Source organism: Aquarana catesbeiana, linkage group LG03 (genome assembly GCF_042186555.1).
Source record: "Aquarana catesbeiana isolate 2022-GZ linkage group LG03, ASM4218655v1, whole genome shotgun sequence".
NCBI lineage: Eukaryota > Metazoa > Chordata > Amphibia > Anura > Ranidae > Aquarana > Aquarana catesbeiana.
The window spans coordinates 37,476,002-37,497,008 of NC_133326.1; positions in this window are offsets into that span (position 1 = coordinate 37,476,002).

Genomic DNA, 21,007 nt, shown 5'->3' on the forward strand with positions numbered 1-21,007 from the left:
ACAGCTGTCTGAACAAGAACCATGACGTTTAAAATGATTGTAAATGATCACTTTGTAAAACAACCCATTCAGTTTAAAAAAGAAATTAAAGGCAAAACATCTGCATATAGATATAAAAAAAAACAAATACCATTTTTTCTTTATTTTATAAGAAAGTCAAAATATCAAAGCATCCCTCAGGGATGAGTGTGAGACTGGTGACAGCTTGTAAATCAAACACAAACATGTATTATATGAATCATACAAATCATAGAAAGAGCTGTCAAATATACACAGGAAGTGTATGTGAAATGTCTGTGAAAAAAAGACAACAAAAAACTGTCCGTGATAAACTCAAAATAAAATATTCCTCAGTATGGATGGATGGAGAAGAAAAAAAAATTATAAATAAATAAAAATAAACTTTAAAAGGCGTCTGGAGCGAGGACGAAAAAAGAACTTTTTCGGCCTTGCTCTGGACGCCTTTTAAAGTTTGTTTTTTTTTTTTTTTTCTTCTCATCCATCCATTCTGTCGGGTTCAGCCTCTCCCAGTTCAGAAGACCCCCCCATATAGGCTGTAAGTCTCCTGAGGAGATGACAACTTCATGCGAGTTCAAGCACGTCTGCCTGTTGAAGGTTCTAATAAGTACCATCTACTCCTCACTGTCCTGGATGAGGCCATCGAAGTTTACTTCTATATCATCAATACCTTTCACCAAGCATCCGCTGGATTGAATGATCCAAACGCCTGATTGACTCACCGCCGTATGGTGAGTGTGCCCACCCTTTGTGGTATGCCTACCTAATTCTTCCATCATTTCACCTGTATGTTAGTAAATGTTATATGAAAAAAGCCCGTTCTGCTATACCCACTGGTTGAAAAGGCGTCACCTTTACACATTCTCTTCACATGGGACTTCATTGCACCTACTGAGTAATATTTTATTTTGAGTTTATCACGGACAGTTTTTTGTTGTCTTTTTTTCATAGACATTTCACATATACTTCCTGTGTATATTTGACAGCTCTTTCTATGATTTGTATGATTCATATAATAAATGTTTGTGTTTGATTTACAAGCTGTCACCAGTCTCACTTTCATATTACATATTATATATCAGCGCTGCATTTATATATTTTTTCTTACTTTGTTACACAGTTCACTACACTGTTGATGCTGGCTGCTAAAATATTGCTTTTCCTTTTTTTGTCATCATTAGTAGCGCAACTTTGTTTTATATTTATCATTTTTTATAAGGCCTCGTGCCAACGAGTGTTTATACAGCCGCTTTTAGGAGCATTTTTTACAGCTTCAAAACACCTCTCCATGTTATTCTATGGCCTCATGCCCACACAGACGTTAAGGAGCTGTAAGTGGCATAGGCGTTTTTAAGCTCCAAAAAAAACCCAGGACCAGCACGTTCTGAGGCTCCATCGCTAGAGCTGTAAAAATGACAGACCCCGGTAAAAGCTGTTAAACATGGTTTAACGATGTATACAGAGCGTTAAGCCTCGTCAGGCATTTCTCTGCCTCTATTCAAAAATCAATGGTTCCCTATGGGGGCAGGGCCCCTGGATGACGTCAGCAGGTGGCCCCGCCCCATGCCAATATAAGTAATGGCAAACAGGGGGCCCAGCATTACACCGGAGATTGTGTCGAGTCAACATCAGAAGAAGAACAGAGGGAGAAGACCCGGCAGAAGAGGGAGAAGACAGCGGAGAGAGGAGACGAACCGGAGAGGAAGAAGAACTGGCAGAGGGAGAAGACATCGCCAGAGGAGAGAGAAGAGCTGGAGAGGGGAGACTAAATCAGAAGAAACACCAGAGCAGCCATAATAAAATACTTTAAAAACCTGTGTACTGTGTTTATTTTTGACACTTTTTTGGGTGCATGGGTAGGGGTACAATGTACCCCTACTCATTCACATAGTGTGGGGGGCTGGGATCTGGGGGCCCCCTTGTTAAAGGGGACTTCCAGATTCTGATAAGCCCCCCATCCGCAGACCCAGACAACCACCGGCCAGGGTTGTAGGGAAGAGGCCCTTGTCCTCATCAACATGGGGACAAGGTGCTTTAGGGTGGGGGGCGCAGGGCCCCCTGATCCAACCAAAGCACCCACCCATGTTGAGAGCATGTGGCCTGGTATGGTGCAGGAGGGGGGGCGCTCGCTCGCCCCCCCCTTCCTGACCTGCCGGGCTGTGTGCTCAGATAAGGGTCTGGTATGGATCTTGGGGGGACCCCGACGCCATTTTATTGGCGTGGGGTATCCCCTTAAATACCACACCAGACTGAATGGTCTGGTATCGTCCTGGGGGGATGGGGGAAACCCCATGACAATTTTTTTTTCATTTTGGCAGGGGTTCCCCTTCAAGATCCGCAGCACACAAGTAGCACCGCAAGTCGGATCATCATGATCCGACTTCTGGTGTGACTTCTATTCAAATCAATGGGCTCCCATAGGGAACCATAGATATTGAATAGAGCCAGAGAAACACTGCTAAAAGCTAGCTTGGCCAAACGCGCATTGACGCTAATGCAAAACTCGTTTTTTTAACGCTGCTTTTTTCCTGGTGTCAGGTACTAGCTTTGCATGTCATTTTTTATAACGCCCGTGGGCATGAGGCCTAAGTGATCATGTTTCCGCTGTTCTAAGTTTTTATTAAAGCTGGGGGAGGAGAAGCAGCAGCACATTGAACTTCCCAGTGAATGGCTGTGCAGCTGGGCGAGTGTCAGGACAAGTATGATCATTGGAGGAGAGTACACTGAGTTCCCAACATAGCTAAAGAACTGGCTACGATGTGCTCTCCTGCTTGGTGTGGTCAGTTTTTAATTGGAAAGCAGAGGGACTGGCAGGAATACCAGGGATTTCACGTAAAGGAAGCAATACAAAGAGAACAGGAGACTTCCTCATACAAGCACATGGTACAGCAGGCACATATCAGGGATATGAAGTGTTGGGGTAACAAACGCTTTAAGGTCTTTGTTATACTCCGCTGCTGCTGAATAACCACTTTACTAAGTGAACAGTGCACTCCGTTGGTTAATAAACTCCTAAGTACTTATTTGATATTTGGTAACCTAAGCAACTTACAAGTTTTTAAATCCTGCTGTCAGTACAATTCCTCTTAAATCATGCAAAGTAATTGGAATAATATCTACCTACGGTGCATTCAATTACATGAGTTCTTTTTAGGTCATTAGGCTGGTATTTTTAGGCTACTTCTACATTTGGTGGTTCGGTACATAATACTTATGTTTATATTAATTAGAGTCATTTGCTAGGACATTGCTTTTTATTAATGAGAACTATAATGGATATTTATTTTTCCTCCTTTTCCTCTATATTTTTCTGTTGGGAAAATAAGATTGAAACTGCGGTTTTAATGAAACTGCAGATTAAAAAAAAAAATGCAGACTTGGCTACTTTTATTTCCTGTAGCCTCCAGACAATCAATTCCATATTCCTATCTTAGCAAATGTGAAATTCAGTGACGCATAATACATTTAAAACTGGAGATCAAAATTCTGTTATTTAAACAAATGGCATAATATGTTTCTTTCCTCAAATACTTATTACCGCTTATTCTATTTAAATATTTGGATACATATAGATATCTTTCTGCTAGGCTTTGAATGTTCAGTAAAGAATATATTAATGTGGGCCACTAAAATAAATACCTTTCTGGGTGTAGTCAGTGTCTCTCAACCTTTTTTCAGTCAAGGCACCCTTTTAAAATCATGGACAATTTTGAAGCACCCCCATTCTAAAAACTATTCTAAAGCCTCATGCACATGATCGGATTTTCCACCAACAAAACCGTGGACTTATGTCCAAAGGGCATTGGCCCAAACTTGTCATGAATACACACGGCACAACAATCACGAACGTAGTGACATACTACATGGTTTTTCAGCTCTTTAGCGCCCTCTTTTGGGTTCCTTCTGCTAATTTTGTGTTAGTAGAAGTTTGGTGAGTGTTGATTTGCGCTTTTCTTTTTGCGCTTTTCATTTAGCACTTTTCAGTTTGCGCTTTTCATTTTGTGCTTTTCAGTTTGTTTCTGAACGGCATTCGTCAACCAGACATGTTGCGGAATCGGAGGAGATAACATGTTATTTATTATTGGCCTTGGAGTTATTGCTTTGACATTATTTATTTGGTTGAAAAATGATTTCAAACTGTTGGTTTACAAGTGAATCCGCCTATACCCGTAATCCCACCACTGCACTCTTAAACAAGGACAATCCTACAGCTGCCACTTAAAAAAGGAAAACATGTGAACCGAATTCAAAACTCTAATACCTTGAAGAATGAATAGTAGCGCTAACGTTATAATGCTTGTCATTATAACGTTAGCGCCACTATTCATTCTTCAAGGTATTAGAGGTTTGAATTCAGTTCACTTGAATGATGATTTGATTTGGTATATTTTCTATATTTTTGGATGCATAGAATGCACTTTTTCGTAAAGTTCTATTGGCAGCATGTCTAATTTTATTTGTTTTCTTTTTTTAATGCATAATACATTGGAATAATAGTCAGTACCAGTTTGCAAAAGCGTATTTGCTTTGGATGAATAAATCCCCTCTAGCATTGGGTGTCCTACGTGTGGATGTTGCCGCATTGTGTAAAACTCTTATGCCGCATACACACAGTTGGATTTTCCGACACGAATTGTTCTATGTGAGCTTGTTGTCGGAAAGTCCAACCGTGTGTATGCTCCATCGGAGACAATTGTTGTCGGATTTTCCATGGATAGCATGGATAGGATGTTGGATAGCATGTTTTCAAATTTTCCATGGACAAATGTGTGTTGTCGGATTTTCTGAGCGTGTGTACACAAGTCCGTCGGACAAAAGTCCAAAGTACAAACATGCATGCTCGGAAGCAGAAGCCGTCGGTCTTGTCAACTAGCGTTCGTAATGGAGAATTAACATTTGTGACGTGGCAAATTATGAAATTTCCAAATGCGACGCACAATTCTCTTCTTCTTTAATGGGATAATAATGAAGCTGCTTTGCTGGTGATACTGATGGAGTTATGGCAAACAAATTTTCAAAGGCTTTTTTTTTTCTAGTGATATCAAGAATAATATTATTGGTTTTTTTTGGGCAAGTTACCACAACACCATTATCCCGTAGTTTTGAGATCAAAGATACAACTATGTTGGTGTCCCTTGTCAATTTTACATTGTATTTTTTAAAATGTAACTGCCTACTCCCAAGCCAAGTATTATTCTCCACAATTTTTTTTATTGTGCATTAAAAAAAGAAAACAAATAAAATTAGACATGCTATCTGCCAATAGAACTTAACCAAAAAGTGCATTCTATGCATCCAAAAATATAGACAATATAATGTCAAAGCAATAACTTCAAGACCAATAATAAATAACACGTTATCTCCTCCGATTACGCAACATGTCTGACTGACGAACGGACGTTCAGAAATGAACTGAAAAGCACGAAATGAAAAGCGCGAAATGAAAAGTGCGAAATGAAACGCGCAAATCAACACTCACTTTCTAACTTCTACTAACAAAAAATTAGCAGAAGGAGCCCAAAGGGTGGCTCTAAAGAGCTGAAAAACAACGTAATACGTCACTACGTTAATAATTGTTGGCCAACAATTGTGTGGCCGTGTGTATGCAGGACAAGTTTGGGCCAACACCCTTCAGACAAAATTCTATGGTTTTGTTGGCCAACAATCTGATCACGTGTACGAGGCTTACAAGCAACGAAAATACTCCTACAGCGATTCATGCAGCCGTGCCAACCTGCCGCGGTATATTGACGGCGGCTTGTTGGGAAGCAGGTAAAGCATCGAATTTGTGAATATAAGGAATGCTTTGGCTTTTTCTATATATTTATGTCAGCTCGACTTTGCTGCAGTCCACACAGTGTTTGATTTTTAGAGCTATTGGCAGGATGTAATATTGGATTCAAGACTCATATATGTGTCCTCTCCATGACATTGGCTGATTTAAAAGTCTGTGTGTTGGAATATTCTAGTTGATGTATTTCACATGTTTACATAAATCACATTACTCTATTATTCCTTTTTTTTTCATTGCATAATGGTGTTTGTAAGTGAGCAACTTCTGAATAAAAAAAAAAGCCACAGCCTCACTTTGTTTTTTTTTTGTATTTTTTTTTTCCAAGTCCATGAATTGGAAAACTCCATCGTTAGCCCCGGTTTCCAGAATTATCCTCTGACAAATCTCTAAACTTATCTAAATGTATTTTTACATACCTCTGTTCTTAATTTATATGATGCCTCTACCTTTTCCATTTATAGAAATATGTTGTTAGGTGGGCAAGTTGTTATGAGTTTCCTTCTATATACATGCTATCATATTCACATGTTTAAGGTTGTTTCTACATTAATGATGTGTTACCGATACAACACAGCAAAAGAGGGAAATCATTATGAATAGTCTACTAATTCACCAATTCAGGCGCAAGTCAGCGGACCTCAAAAATGAACTAGACTGCAAAAAAATAACGGAACGACCCCTAAGGAAAGGAGGTACCAAGTGCAATCCAAGTAATCTAACTATAATTAACAATCTTTGTTTCTGACAATTAATACATATCAAATCAATGAAAAAGCATCACTTCACATTAACTAAACCTCCACCCAACGAGGCAACCAAACTGATAAGAAGCATGGAGGAGCTCAACTGTGAGGAAAGATTAGAGGAACTGAATTCATTCTCTCTTGAGAAGAGGAGATTAAGGGGTGATATGATCAACATGTACAAATACATAAGTGGTCCATATAGTGAACTTGGTGTTGAGTTATTCACTTTAACTGCTTGCCGACCAGCCACCATCATTATACTGCGGCAGGTTGGCTCCCCTGGGCTAATCGCCGTAGGTGTACATCGGCCGCTTTAAGAGCTCCAGGGAGGCGCGATGATGTCCTTCTTTTCCCCACAAATAAAGCTTTCTTTTGTTGGCATTTGATCACCTCTGCGGTTTTTATTTTTTGTGCTATAAACAAAAAAAGACCGACAGTTTTGAAAAAAAACAAACAATATTTCTTACTTTTTGCTATAAAACATACCCAATAAAAAAATTGAAAAAAAAAAAAAATTCTTCATTAATTTAGGCCAAAATGTATTCTGCTACATGTTTTTGGTAAAAAAAAATCCCAATAAGCGTATATTGATTGGTTTGTGCAAAAGTTATAGTGTCTACAAACTATGGAAAACATTTACAGAATTTTTATTAATTTTTTTTTTTACTAGTAATGGTGGCGATCAGCGACTTATGAGACTGAGACATTGTGGTGGACAAATTGGACACTGATTGGTTGATTTACTAAAGGAAAAAAGACTGTGCACTTGGCAAGTGCGTTTGCTCCAGAGCTTAGTAAATGAGGTAAAGCTTCTCTGCAAAGAATATCATGTGCAAGGAAAATAATAAAACAGCATTCCTGCTTGCACATGATTGGATGATGGAAGTCAGCAGAGCTTCTGCTCATTTACTAAGCTGTGGAGCAACTGCTCCTGCTATGTGCAAAGTGCACAGTCTATTTGCCTTTAGCAAATCAATCCCTAAGTGACACTTTTTGGGGACCAGTGACACCAATACAGTGATCAGTGCTAAAAATATGCTTTGTCACTGTACCAATGACACTGGCAGAGAAGGGGCTAACATCAGGGGGATCAAAGGGTTAAATGCGTTCCTGGGGAGTGGTTGCTAACTGTGTGGGAGGTGCTTTTACTATGGGAAGGCAGAGATCCGTGTTCCTGCTTTGTAGGAACACAGGATCACAGCCTTCCCTTCTCACAGAACAGCGATCTGCCTTGTTTACAAAGACGGACTGCCATTCTGCCTCTTTTCCATACAATCAGTGAGTCCTGGTGGACAAGTGCTGTGATTTTGCACAGGAGAGCCACATTGCCACCGTATATATATACAGTATCCAGTCAGCAAGTGGTTAAAGTAACGCAGTATATTAACATATGAATGGAGTGCTCTAAATAAAAAAATAATGTCCAAATAAAACAGTAAAAAAAAAGATATTATATAATAAAGTGAAAAGATACAAACATAAAGTAATATGTCAAGGAAAATATCCACAATAGATGGTGTTGCAAGAGTCCCGTCCCATCATTACTGCTCATTGCTTGGGTGCTAGAGGTTACAGCACATTATTACTGCTCACTGATTGGTCGCTAGAGGATACTGCACATCCTTGCTGCACATTGATTGGTTGCTAGAGGTTACTGCATGTCGTTACTGCTAAAGGATTGGTTGCTAGAGGTTACTGCACATCATTACTGCTCATTGCTTGGTTGCTAGAGATTACAGCACATTATTACTGCTCACTGATTGGTTGCTAGAGGTTGCTGCACATTGATTGGTTGCTAGAGGTTACTACACAACATTACTGCTAACTGATTGGTTGCTAGAGGTTACTGCACATCATTACTGCTCTCTAATTGGTTGCTAGATTATAGATAGATTATGCTACAAATGCAAAGCAGTCCCATTGCCAGATTAAAAGTGTTGTTTTGCATTGCAGCAGAATTTGGGCAGAAAAGATGGGGTTAAGGAAGCCGACCAGAATTGCATTCAAAAACAGTACTGTCAATGATCATAGCAAGCAGAGATCAGTGATCGTTTAGCTGCTAAAGAAGTGTAAGTTCAACCCAGCAGGTCAGGGCAAATGAGTTAATTCAGATTGTAAATTGCACAACATACCAGCTGCCCGCTCAGTCATCCATGCCGACCAGTGTTATATACAGGCAGTGCTGGTAATGTTGTTAAAAAACAGAGCGGTAAAGAAGAAGAGCGGTAACAGATTAACGGCTCAAACAGCCATGCACATGTTCTCATTCAGATCGTAACTCACTGGCTTTTCTCATCCATGCTGCCTTAGGACTGTCATCCTCACTGCGATCCTCTCTCACTCCTCCGACCAATTCCACTGCTCATTAGTGTGTCTCTTCACTTGGCCAGTCCTGCTGCCAGACAAGGACACAGCCGCTTACTGTTTTACTTTCCCTGCAGCTGCACTATGTGACAGAGATTGATTGTGAGGATGTTGGGCCCCTCAACAATGACAAGGCCCTGGGCAGGTGTCCCATTTGCCCCGCCTTAAAGATGGCCCTGCCTGGGGGTCCCCAAGAAACTCCTTTAATTTGCAGAGATTTCCTATCACTTCCTGTTTGGCTGTGGGACAGGAAGTGAAGTGAAATCTCTGCAATTGGACAGAGATGGCAAAAAAAAATCTGACAGGAGTTATAACCCTCCCTTACTCTATCCAAAATGAAAAAAAAAGTTTAGCCCATAGTTCTACTTTAAGTTATTATCAGGTAGTTATTATTTCAGATTTTCAAATCTTCGGGGTTTTCGAATTTCCGAATTTTCGAATTTTCGAATTTCTGAATTTACAAATTTTACGAATTTAGGAATTTTTGAATTTACGAATTTTCGGGGAAAAAAATTAAACAGGTTTTTATTAATTTGGAAATATCCAAATGGGTTTTCGTTAGTTTGGATATTTCCAAATTAACGAACTTGTCAAAATTTGTTAAAAAACAAATTCAGAAAGAGACAAATTACACATGTCTATCTAGTACTTTCAATGTCCTCTTTTGTAATCTGCTCTCTGTAATTACATCTATCTGTGCTATAGTTTGGTGGCACGGGGAACAAAGGTGCCCTGTGGAATATACCAGCCTGGATGGATTCCACTGAACAGCAGAGGTTTTGTATACATAAAACTGCATCATCATGCACTTTCTGTCTGTATCACTCGCCAACAGGCATTTGTCCATGTACTGAGAATTCGAAGCAGTGGCGGTGCATCCATAAGGGCGCACGGGCATCGCCCCCTCTCTCCAGCCACCCCCTCTATATCCATGGCCACCGCTGCCACTCCCTGTTCAGTCGCCCCCGGCCCCTTATTGGGCGCCGGGCGCCTGAATTACAGCAACGGGGATGTTTTTAAAGCACCCAATTAGAGCCATTGGCTCTAATAGGCATCAAAAAAGGTGACCCAGGTGTATTAGAACAGCGAATAAATATTCGCTGTCCTAACACTGAACCGTCTCTCCGCCAATCAGGTGCTCCAGTCTGTTACCCGTCACCGAGGACAGGCGCTGTGATTGGACGCCCTGACGGGAGAGGACGGGAGGAGACTAATGGAGGACACTGCTTGTAGGAGACCTCTCACTGCCATCACCCACTGCCCCACTGAGACAGGGTAGGTGCCGAGCAGAAAGCGAGCAGTCAGGGGGTAACAGTGGCGGCATTGGATGGCACAGTGGCAGCAATGGATGGGCAGAGTGGCAGCGTTTGATGGCAGAGGGGCTGTGGTTGATGGGCAGAGTGGCAGCATTCGATGAGCACAGTGCCAGCATTCGATGGGCACAGTGGCAGCATTCGATGGGCACAGTGGCAGCATTCGATGGGCACAGTGGCAGCATTCGATGAGCAGAGTGGCAGCATTCGATGGGCACAGTGGCAGCATTCGATGGGCACAGTGGCAGCATTCGATGGGCACAGTGGCAGCATTCGATGAGCAGAGTGGCAGCATTTGATGGGCACAGTGGCAGCATTTGATGGGCACAGTGGCAGCATTTGATCCCACCCACCTAACAACCCCATCAAATCATTCCCAGCATCTATTACCTTTTGTACCACTACCACCTCCCTTTAGAATGTAAGCAGGACCCTCCTGTCTCTTCTGTATTGAACTGTACTGTAATTGTCCTATCCGGTATATAATGATAATAACAATAATTTGATGGCACAGTGGCTGCGTTTGATGGGCAGAGGGGCTGCGGTTGATGGGCACAGTGGCAGTGTTTGATGGCACAGTGGCAGCATTTGATGGACACAGTGGCAGCATTCGATGGCACAGTGGCCGCATTTGATGGGCAGAGTGGCAGCGTTTGATGGCACAGTGCCAGCGTTTGATGGGCACAGTGCCAGCATTTAATGGGCACAGTGGCAGCGTTTGGCACAGTGAGGTTGCAATTGATGGGTTTTTTTTTTCAGTTTGTTTGCCCCCCTCCAAAAAAAAAATCTCTTGGCTGACCTTTAGGAGGTGTTCGTTAGCAGCTCGTTTCTTGATTAAATAGAATGGTGATAATTCATGGCGAATAAAAGGAAAGTGCATGCTAACAACCACAAGCTGCTGAGTCTGCGGGGACAAAAAATTGTTATTCGCTACATGTCTCAGCCAAGGAATAATGTCATGTTTGTGCTCTAATCAGTTCTGCCAGTGCCATGTTATTTTTATTTAGAAATTATTATAATCCCTGCAACAAAGGCCAAATAAGTTATCTTTGAAATGATGTCAAGAGTATCAGCCACTGAATGTCAATCCAAATTTGAAAAGATGTTGCAGTAATTAAGCTTTTGATAAATGCAAACTTTGCCTTAATAATAAACATAAGACATTGCACAATTTAAACAGATGTTTTCCTGCTTCTGCATTTAGAAACCCGAAGTGCTTGTTGACAATTCTTTTGTTACCAAATTGAGGCCATTCATGATAAAAATGTATGTATTATCAGATTACGTGCAATCGCTGCATGCAGCTGTAAGTGGGTCAGATATTGAATTGAATTGCAAGGAGACCATAGGTGTGCCCAGGGGGTGTGCCTGGCGTGCCTGCAGGGCTGGACTGGGATAAAAATTTGGCCCTGGAATTCATCCAGACTGGCCCACATTAATTGTGCAAACAAGCACAAAAACAGTATATAAACTATATGCAATTGTGCAAAAAAAAATAAGTAGCATAACATCCTTAAGGAGTCCTCACTAACCTCTTTTATTATTTCACTTATTCTCCTCTGTATTTTTCTCATCTTTCTCACATCACTGCGTGAAGTTGAGGCTGAACCAAGAAAGCCATTACTTTGACAGGCTGTCACTGAAACCGGCCCACTAAGCCATCGGCCCACCGGGAAACTCCCTGTAGTCCTGATGGCCAGTACATGCCTGCGTGCCTGGGTACAGTGCCAATTCCCTCTATTGCCTGGGCTTCCCCCCGTGTTGCACCCCGCCCCCCACAGTGCTTCTGTCTTCCCTCCTCTCCCCCTGGCTGCTGCGGGGGATGTTTCAGAATGGAGAGTGTGGGGGAAGGGGCTAGTAAATATGTAATTTACCAACCCCTTCCTCTTCTAAATGAACACACGCTCACTCCAGCGGTGGCTGGTGCTAAACTTTTTTTTGGGGGGGGGGCAGCAAACAAACCCCCCCAAACATCTTTGCCATTCTGAAGCTTCCCTCCAACCACTTTGCATATTATTTTATATATATATACTGTGATTCTGTACTTGCCAAATATGCTGCAGAAATTTCCCTCCACTGAGTCTGGCTGCAATAATTTTACCTGTGGGCAGCTGAAGCTGATGCCCGTTCACTTCCTGGATTTACGCAGACACACAGAGGCACACATCCAGCTCTGCAGCTCTCATTGGCCCTCTTATGACTCATCCCCCCTCCCTTCCTGGCAAACTCTCACGAGAGTGAGAGAGAGAGCTGTGCATGATGTCATAAGCCTAGGCTTTTTACCAGACAGGAAACAGGAAGTGGGCTGTATAAGGTATTTACTGGCAGAAAAAAAATGTTTTACCATCCAAAGTTAAAGCAACAAGGGCAGAAGATTTAATAGATGGAAAGTTGAAAAAATTACTGAAGGTCCACTTTAAGCCAGAAAGAGTGGCTGTTGCTGTGTGCCTGGTTGCAGCTATACTAATTTGGAAGAGGAACCTGTGGAAAATCAGCTGCCCATACAGGGTTGAGCTCTACAACTTTATAAGCAGTGACAGCGACAGTTTTTTTTTTTACTTTTGAGATAAAGGGTTTTAATAAATAAATAAAAGCTGATCATTGTAAGCACCTCTGCTCATGTTATATGGTTTGTATCATCTCTGTAACTGATACATTCTGCTGGAGAGCTGGTTCTTTTGAAAACCAACAGACTTACTGGCCGGATCGCCAGATGAAAATAAAAATTAGAAAGCCTAAAAATGGAAACTAATTCAGCCATCACATCTAAGAAATGGTAAGCTGCAATATAACAAATGTTTACTTAGGGATTTAATAATGCTTTCAATGATAATAAAATTAAAAAAAACAGCATTTGTGCTTGCACAATTGGATGATGGAACTCAGCAGAGCTTCACCACATTCGCTTAGCTCTGGGGAAAATTCCCTTGCAAATTTGCCTTTAGTAAATCAACCACTATTTGTGCATATTTGGGCTAATTAGTGGACACAGATGCAGGTTAGTTCATTTTGCATCTGGTAGAGGCTTAAAAACTACCGGAGAAATGCCTTTTTTTCTAAAACAGTTCATCAAATAAAAAAAGAAGTCTACAGCAACTATCTTTTTTTTTTTTTTTTTAAACAATACTTTTATTATTGATTTTTTTCTTTCCTAGAGTTCTCTGTGAAACGAGTCATATCTGCGTTGCACTGCGATGAAGTTTGTGGAGTATAAAAGAGCACTTTAGGAATACTGAATAAGAGACTAGTTTATAAAGCCATAGTATAGTCTCAATGCAGTCATACTGCTACTTATAAAATAAAAGTACCTGCAACACCTTTAAAGAATTGCTGTGGGCTTTAACCCCTTGCCGACCAGCGCGACGATATACGTCGGCACAATGACACGGCTGGGCAAATGGGCGTACAGGTACGTCTCCTTTAAATTGCGGCATGGCGGGCCCGCGCACGCTCGCCGCGTGCTCCATGAGCGTGCCTGCTGGTCCCGTGGACTCGATGTCTGCCGGGGGCCCGCGATCGTGTCACGGAGAAACAGAACGGGGAGATGCCTATGTAAACAAGGCATTTCCCTGTTCTGCCTACCAACATGACAGAGATCTACTGCTCACTGTCATTGGGAGCAGTGATCTCTGTCATGTTCTAGTGAGACAATCCCCCCACAATTAGAATTATTCCGTAGGATTGATCGCCCCTTAGTGTTTAACTCCTTCCCTGGCAGTGGCATTTACACAGTAATCAGTGCATTTTTATAGCATTGATCGCTGTATAAATGACAGTGGTCCCAAAATAGTGTCAAAAGTGTCCGATATGTCCGCCATAATGTCACAGTCACGATAAAAATTTCAGATTGCCGCCATTACTAATAAAACAAAAATAATAATAAAAATGCCATAAATCTATCCCCTATTTTGTAGACGCTATAACTTTTGCGCAAACCAATCAATAAACTCTTATTTTGATTTTTTTTACCAAAAATATGTAGAAGAATACATATCGGCCTAAACTGAGGAAAAAATTTGTTTTTTTATATATTTTTGGGGGATATTCATTATAGCAAAAAGTAACAAATATTGCTTTTTTTTCAAAATTGTCGCTCTTTTTTTGTTTACAGCAGAAAAAATAAAAACCGCAGAGGTGATCAAATACCACGAAAAGAAAGCTCTATTTGTGGGAAAAAAAGGACGTCAATTTTGTTTGGGTGCAATATCGCACAACCGCGCAATTGTCAGTTAAAGCGACGCAGTGCCGAATCCCAAAAAGTGCTCTGGTAAGGAAGGGGGTAAATCCTTCCGGGGCTGAAGTGGTTAAAATTGTTCTTTCTGAATTTCTTGTTTCTGGATTCTGATAAAGCAAACAATGGGGAGTTACGGAGTGCTGGGAGGAGGAGAACTTTGACAGATCATGTGACATGGCTCTTCTTCTTTATTGGAGTGCTCTCTAGAGTGTAATGCTGGGAACACTCTGTAGGACGCCTCCAGCCTTACACTGCATTCTGTATTTTATATGTAGCACTACCCCCCGTAGGAGTTGCAAATGTCAGGGTTCCCCACTGCTGCACAGCCAGTCACATAGCATTTCCATCTTGCATCCCGACACAGAAAACAGTCCTTGAGCTTTGGTTTTGTTGTTTTTTTTGAGGGGATAATAACTTGGATGGGTGATAAGAATTATGGGATGCCCAACTGGACTGCAACTTCTCCAGCACACCTTCACATGATCCTCTGTACAGCTCCGCTTGCACTGGCGGCTGGTGCTCAATATTTTGGAGGGCCACCGAGAAACCTCCCCCCTCACACTACTGCCACCCCCCAGCCCCCCCCCCGGGGGAGGTGGACGGGAAGGCGGCGATCAGTGACCTTAACCTAGGAGGTTGATGCTGCTCCTCGCTCCAGCTTGCTGAGGGGCCATTGCTTCTTCTCCCGGACTGCACTTGTAGAATAAAACAGAACTTTGGAAAGTGCACAGCCTATTTGCTTTTAGTGAATTAACCCCAAAGTGCCTGCCAACAACCAGTTATGCAATACACTTATGCACCTTCACTTTGCATTGGCCATGCTGCAGTGGATGCAGTTGCTTCACCACTAACACCAGACTATCACCATGTCAGTGATTCTTGACTCATGAAGCATGCAACACAGGGGGGTTGATTTCCTAAAGGCAAATCCACTTTGCACTACCAGTGCACTTGGAAGTGCAGGCGCTGTAGATCTGAGGGGAAGATCTGAAATGAGGGGAAGCTCTGCTGATTTTATCATCTAATCATGTACAAGCAAAAATGCTGTTTTTTATTTTCCTTGCATGTCCCCCTCAGATCTACAGCGACTGCACTTCCAAATCAACTTGCAGTGCACTTGTAGTGCAAAGTGGATTTGCCTTTAGTAAATAACCCCCATTGTCACTATTTTGATGAGGCAGAAATTTGACACAATCCCCCAGACGTTCCCGCTGGATCAAAAAAGACAGCTTTCCTTTCAGGTTCAAACCTAAACTAGGCTCCTCCCTACTTCCCAGTATTCATTTATTTGCTGTGAAGCCCTAATTTAAACAGGGCCCCCAACAACAACTTTGTAACCTAAAAATCAACACTATGGTGTAAATTATTCCCAGAAAAACATCCCAAAAATTGTCTTTCAAGGCTTTTATTAGACCACTTTGTCAACAGAACACAAAATAGGCAGTTTTTATTTAAAAAAAAATAGCATAATAGTGTGTTTCTTCTCTGTAAATAAGTATTTACATGAGGACGTATAGGATCTTTAAAAATAATGACCTTGCACTTTGTTAACAGAACCCACGGCAGCCAGCTTTTCATAATAATCAGCATCAGCGTTAATGTATTAAATTTATTTTAAAAAAGAATCCAAAATATTCTAGTGAGGATGTGTGCAGATTTTAAACACTTTTAATAAATACTAACCCGCTCCCTGCTTTTGGTTTTAACTTAAATGAAAAGGGAAAAAAAAAAGAATACATGATATTAAAATTTAAAAATACACAAATACGCACGGGGCATTTGTGGTTCCATTATTAATGGCATCCCAAATGTGGATAGCAGTTGCACTCTTCGTCACATGCAAAACGTGCTTGGCTCAGTGCCAAAAAAATGGTATTTGAGATTTTTTGGACCATTTGTTGTGTAACAGGTAGCCCATTCAAGTCAATGGGCTGTCACGCAAAAACACACAACATAAAATGCAACGTGCTCAGGTATGAGTGTAGCCTGTAAAAATTCTCATATTTCTCCCTAATCTGCTTGACAACAGTAGAAATCACTATTTGTGTGTCTGTAACTGCATGTAAACAGAGAGACTTTTGAGCAATGAGCCCTGACTATCAGCATGGACCCCTACATTTCTCTTTCTTCTGTGTGCGCTTTACCTAACTACTCCATATCTGTTGATACACACAGTACACAAAGGCTATTGGGAATATTTTTTTAAGAAGAGGGCTTACACAAAAAAAAAAAAAAATGATTGGCCCTTGCAAGCCATCTGGCCACAGTTTCGAGTCCAGTATATAAAGTGTAAATGAGACAGCACTGCATAGGTATACAAACACACAAAAATAAAAATAAAAACAAATCCAAACTAATGTGCAATATAAGTGTTCAAACAAAAGTCCAATATTAATATATGAAGTGATAATTTCTTCCGCTGACATGAGGAGAGATGTGAAGTGTTTCTTTGCTTCAAACAACCTCCATATGCACAGTGCTCCCTCCACCACATGCAATGCTCGCTCACCTCCTTACACGACCCTGCTAGGGGTCAAACACACCTTGCACTCTGTGCAACTCTCCCTTCAGGAAATCCTCACTGGTCCTTGGTAACCTCTGTTGGACTCTCAAGAAACAAGTCATGATCTATATCTGATAAGGGTTCCTTCCACTGTGCTACTTCAGACTTGAATCCAGTGTAATCCACATTAGCTGCCGGTAGTTTCAAAAATACATGGAAGTGCCTTCAGTAGTGCAGTATCCGAGGGATTAAAAATGAACCTCTCCACCCCAGCTCATATACAACTCACATTTATAAAAAAGTTTTAAAAGCATTGATAATACATCAGAAAGGTCTTACTCAGTTGCGACAAGGTTCCATCTCTACTAGTTTCACCACCTCCAGATGAAGCCACGTGTGAGGTGGTGAAACTAGGTTGTTTAAAGAAAAGAAACACTTTACATCTCTCGGCATGTCAGTGGAAGAAATTATCAGGTAGCCTCCCTGGCGGTTTTCCCGAGTGTGGCTCGGGGTTAAATTTCAGCACCATTAGCGGTAACCCCGAGCCACACTCGGGATTACATCTCAGGATCCTGGTGCAGGTTACTTACCTTGTCCCCAGGATCCTGCGATGTCCCCCTGCGGTGTCTACGGGCTCTGTCCTCTGCCCCGACGTCCTGTGTGCCGGATTCAAAAGTCAAAAGTGGTTTTAAACCAGCTAGAAAACAGCGATAGTAAACTAGAACACTTGCAGAATTGAGCGATAGTGAATCGTGGGGAAATTTATTATTTTTAATTTTATTATTATTTTTTATAATTATTTATATTTATTATATTATAATTTATGATTTTGTGTTTCAAACTTCATCATACCCGGAATATCTACTAGACTCTTGGCGGACAGATCTAAGTGTGTTATTGCTAAGAATTACAGGCCTACAATATAAAACGCCAAATTTCTAATTGTACTGCTAATCATACCACCAGGGAGGTTAATATATTAGTATTGCACTTTTGTTTGAACACTTATATTGCACACTAGTTTGGATTTGTTTTTATTCTTGTGTGTTTGTATACCTATGCAGCGCGGTCTCATTTACACTTTATTTACTGTTTTTCTGTGGGAACACATAAGTGACAGCAGCAGCAATTTCAGGTTTAAATATTTCTCTGCATAATAGCGTGCAACTATCCTACTTTTAATTTGGAGTCCAGTATTATTTGCAATAATTTGCCACTTTTCTTGTACTGTGAACAGCTAAGGTACTGGTTGAAATCATGATTACAGAACTTGATGCTCATTCTTAGTAAAGACTACAATCAATTACTTAAAAGCAGTTCCATACACTAGCAGTTATAATAAATAAAATTGCAAGGAGCAAAACATTAAAGAGAATGTATGTTGGATTGGCATATACTTTATTTTTTGATTTGTCTATTTATTTATGTATTATTCATTTATGTCATTACTTCATTATAGCCTGGACAAAGCAATACATTTTTATACACTGTAATTTAATATTACAAGCCAGCCATGCAGTCTCCTGTTCTAGTTCTTGAAAATAAACCTGTTGTCTATAGAGCTCAGTAGTTTAAGCCAAAATTTAGACACACACAACTGATTGAGTCAGACAAGTAACTCATCTCATCCTAGTGCTTTTTTTAGCCAGCTCCATCCCAAGATTTAATTAGGAAGAGAGAAGGGCAAAAGTTTATTTTGTGCTTGCTCGCTAAAAAAAAAACCCCAAAAGATATTATTTTGAGATTTCAGCGTGATGGCTGCACTCTGTATTTAATGCTCTGTAAAAAAATCTGTAAAATAAAGATATTATATAAATAGTTCAATAAAAAACTTATAAAACAGGGATGTCCAACCTGTCTCCCACAGGCTGCATGTGGCTTAAGACGGCCCAACACAAAATTATAAACTTACTTAAAAATGTTGATTTTTAATTCGTTTTTTTTTAAAAAATGAATTTAGACATTGCAAACACATGCAGCTGAAGAACAGTTTGACAGTGTCTCTTTACTGGACTTTTATAAGTTTTGTCTTCCCAAAAAAAAATCTCCCACAACCACGCCTTTATTCATGTCATCAGTTTTCAGGAGCACATGACGGGCAAAATTACCGTAGCACCAAAATATATGATGAGCACCTTGAAAATTCAATGAGAATTGCTACTCCATCCATCCCACCAGATATTAATGTGTTAGTTTATCAAAAACAGTGTCAAGTATCTCACTAGTTTTATGTTTTAGGTTTATGTTATGTTGTATATTACAAAAAAAGGAGGTTTATTACTCAGTTACATTATCGAGTTATCATTGATCGTTAACTTGTGATCTGCCTGAATTTTTCTGCTCATCAGCTATCCATTCTTCCAATGTGGCCCAAGAAGGTAACAAGCTTGGTCACCCCTGCTATAAAACTATTTTAAATAATAATGACCCAGATCCTTCATATTTTACCCTTAAGATTTAATTTAAGGGTAGGGGAATTTTAGGGTTTGGTAAACGGAGGCTTTAAGCCAGCTTCGACCAATTTTTGTATGTGTGTGCCATACCTGTAGAATCCCGATGGTAGCTGGAAATGACTATAGTAGGCACTGCTACTACAGTAATCTCTGCTAGCTTCTGGACCCCATGCTAAGTTCCTACCCCGCTCCAGCACAAGAGGTCGCTTGTTCCTTACAGGTACCTTTCACTGAACACTTTACATTTTCCCAATGAATGCAAAGCATTCTCTGTTTGGATGAGGTGGAGAGACAGGGCAGTGATGTCATAGTCTCCACTTCATCCCATCAGAGAACACCTTAAATTTATTGAGAAAATGCAAAGTGTTCCCTGAATGGCAGGGAATTCCTCCTGTATTCACACTCTACACCAGGGCCTACTACAGTGATTTGCACCTTCCAGGGGATCACACAGATATGGAACATACTGTAAACGTTGTAGACATCAACTTTTGATTTAGCCTAGGGGCCAAGTTTAAACTTTATGGCTTTTCTTCTGGTCTAAATTCCATTGTGTACTAGTCTTGAACTCGTCAGGTTTCTAAGCAGGTTAAAGGAGACCTGTAGCATGTTCTCCCTGAAGGCATGGTTATAAAGCTTTGTTTTAAAAAAATAAATAAAAATAACAAACATGCCTATACTTACCTGCTCTGTGTAATGATTTTGCACAGAGCAGCCCTGTTCCTCTTCTTCTGGGGTCCCCCACTGGCACTCCAGGCCCCTCCTTTCCCTGGGGGCCCCCTAGCATGGTCCCTCCCAAGTCCTGCTGCTGAGTCCATTGACACAGACAGCAGAACATGGCCTCGCCCCCCGCTCCCCAGCCTATCGCTCCTGTTATCAATCTGTACAATGAGGAGAGAGACAGCGGCGAGAGCTGCTGTGCTCATGAACATTGCTGGATCAGATGGGCTCAGGTAAGGAAAAGGGGGGGGTCTGGGGGGCAGCTGCAGCACAGAAGTTTTTTCACCTTAATGCATAGAATACATTAAGGTTTTAGAACTACTTTAACAATCCCATTTTAACCCGGTACTATTTAATTATCCACTTCAATGGTCACAACCTAGTTAATCTTTCTTACTGGGGTTCACTTACTTTATAGATGGGTTGAAGTGATCATCAGATGGAAGGAAGGCTCTCCTTAGCTCTATCCTGATCACTTACCTGTGAGTCTCATTTTGGCACTTTAAAGCACACACACAGAAAATTACATTTTTCTTTTGCATGAGGGCTGTACTGAAAGTAATGTAAAAGTGGGCATTTTTTATTAACTTAGATAGGTCATTAAAATTTCACATGTTGTTAGAGTAACTTTTCCTTTATAATAGCTCCTCTTCTACTTCCTTTTCAATGCAGATAAATAATGGATTCCAAGCAGAAGCAATGTGCCGCCATTGAGTTCTTGATGAAGAAGGGGTGCAGGATGTCCGACATCCATAGAAGGCTACAGAATATTTACAGAGATGAGCAATGCCTTGTCTTTGGTGGACTCCTGTCAGTGTTATCATCTCTTTAAACATTCTGTAGCCTTCTGTGGATGTCAGAC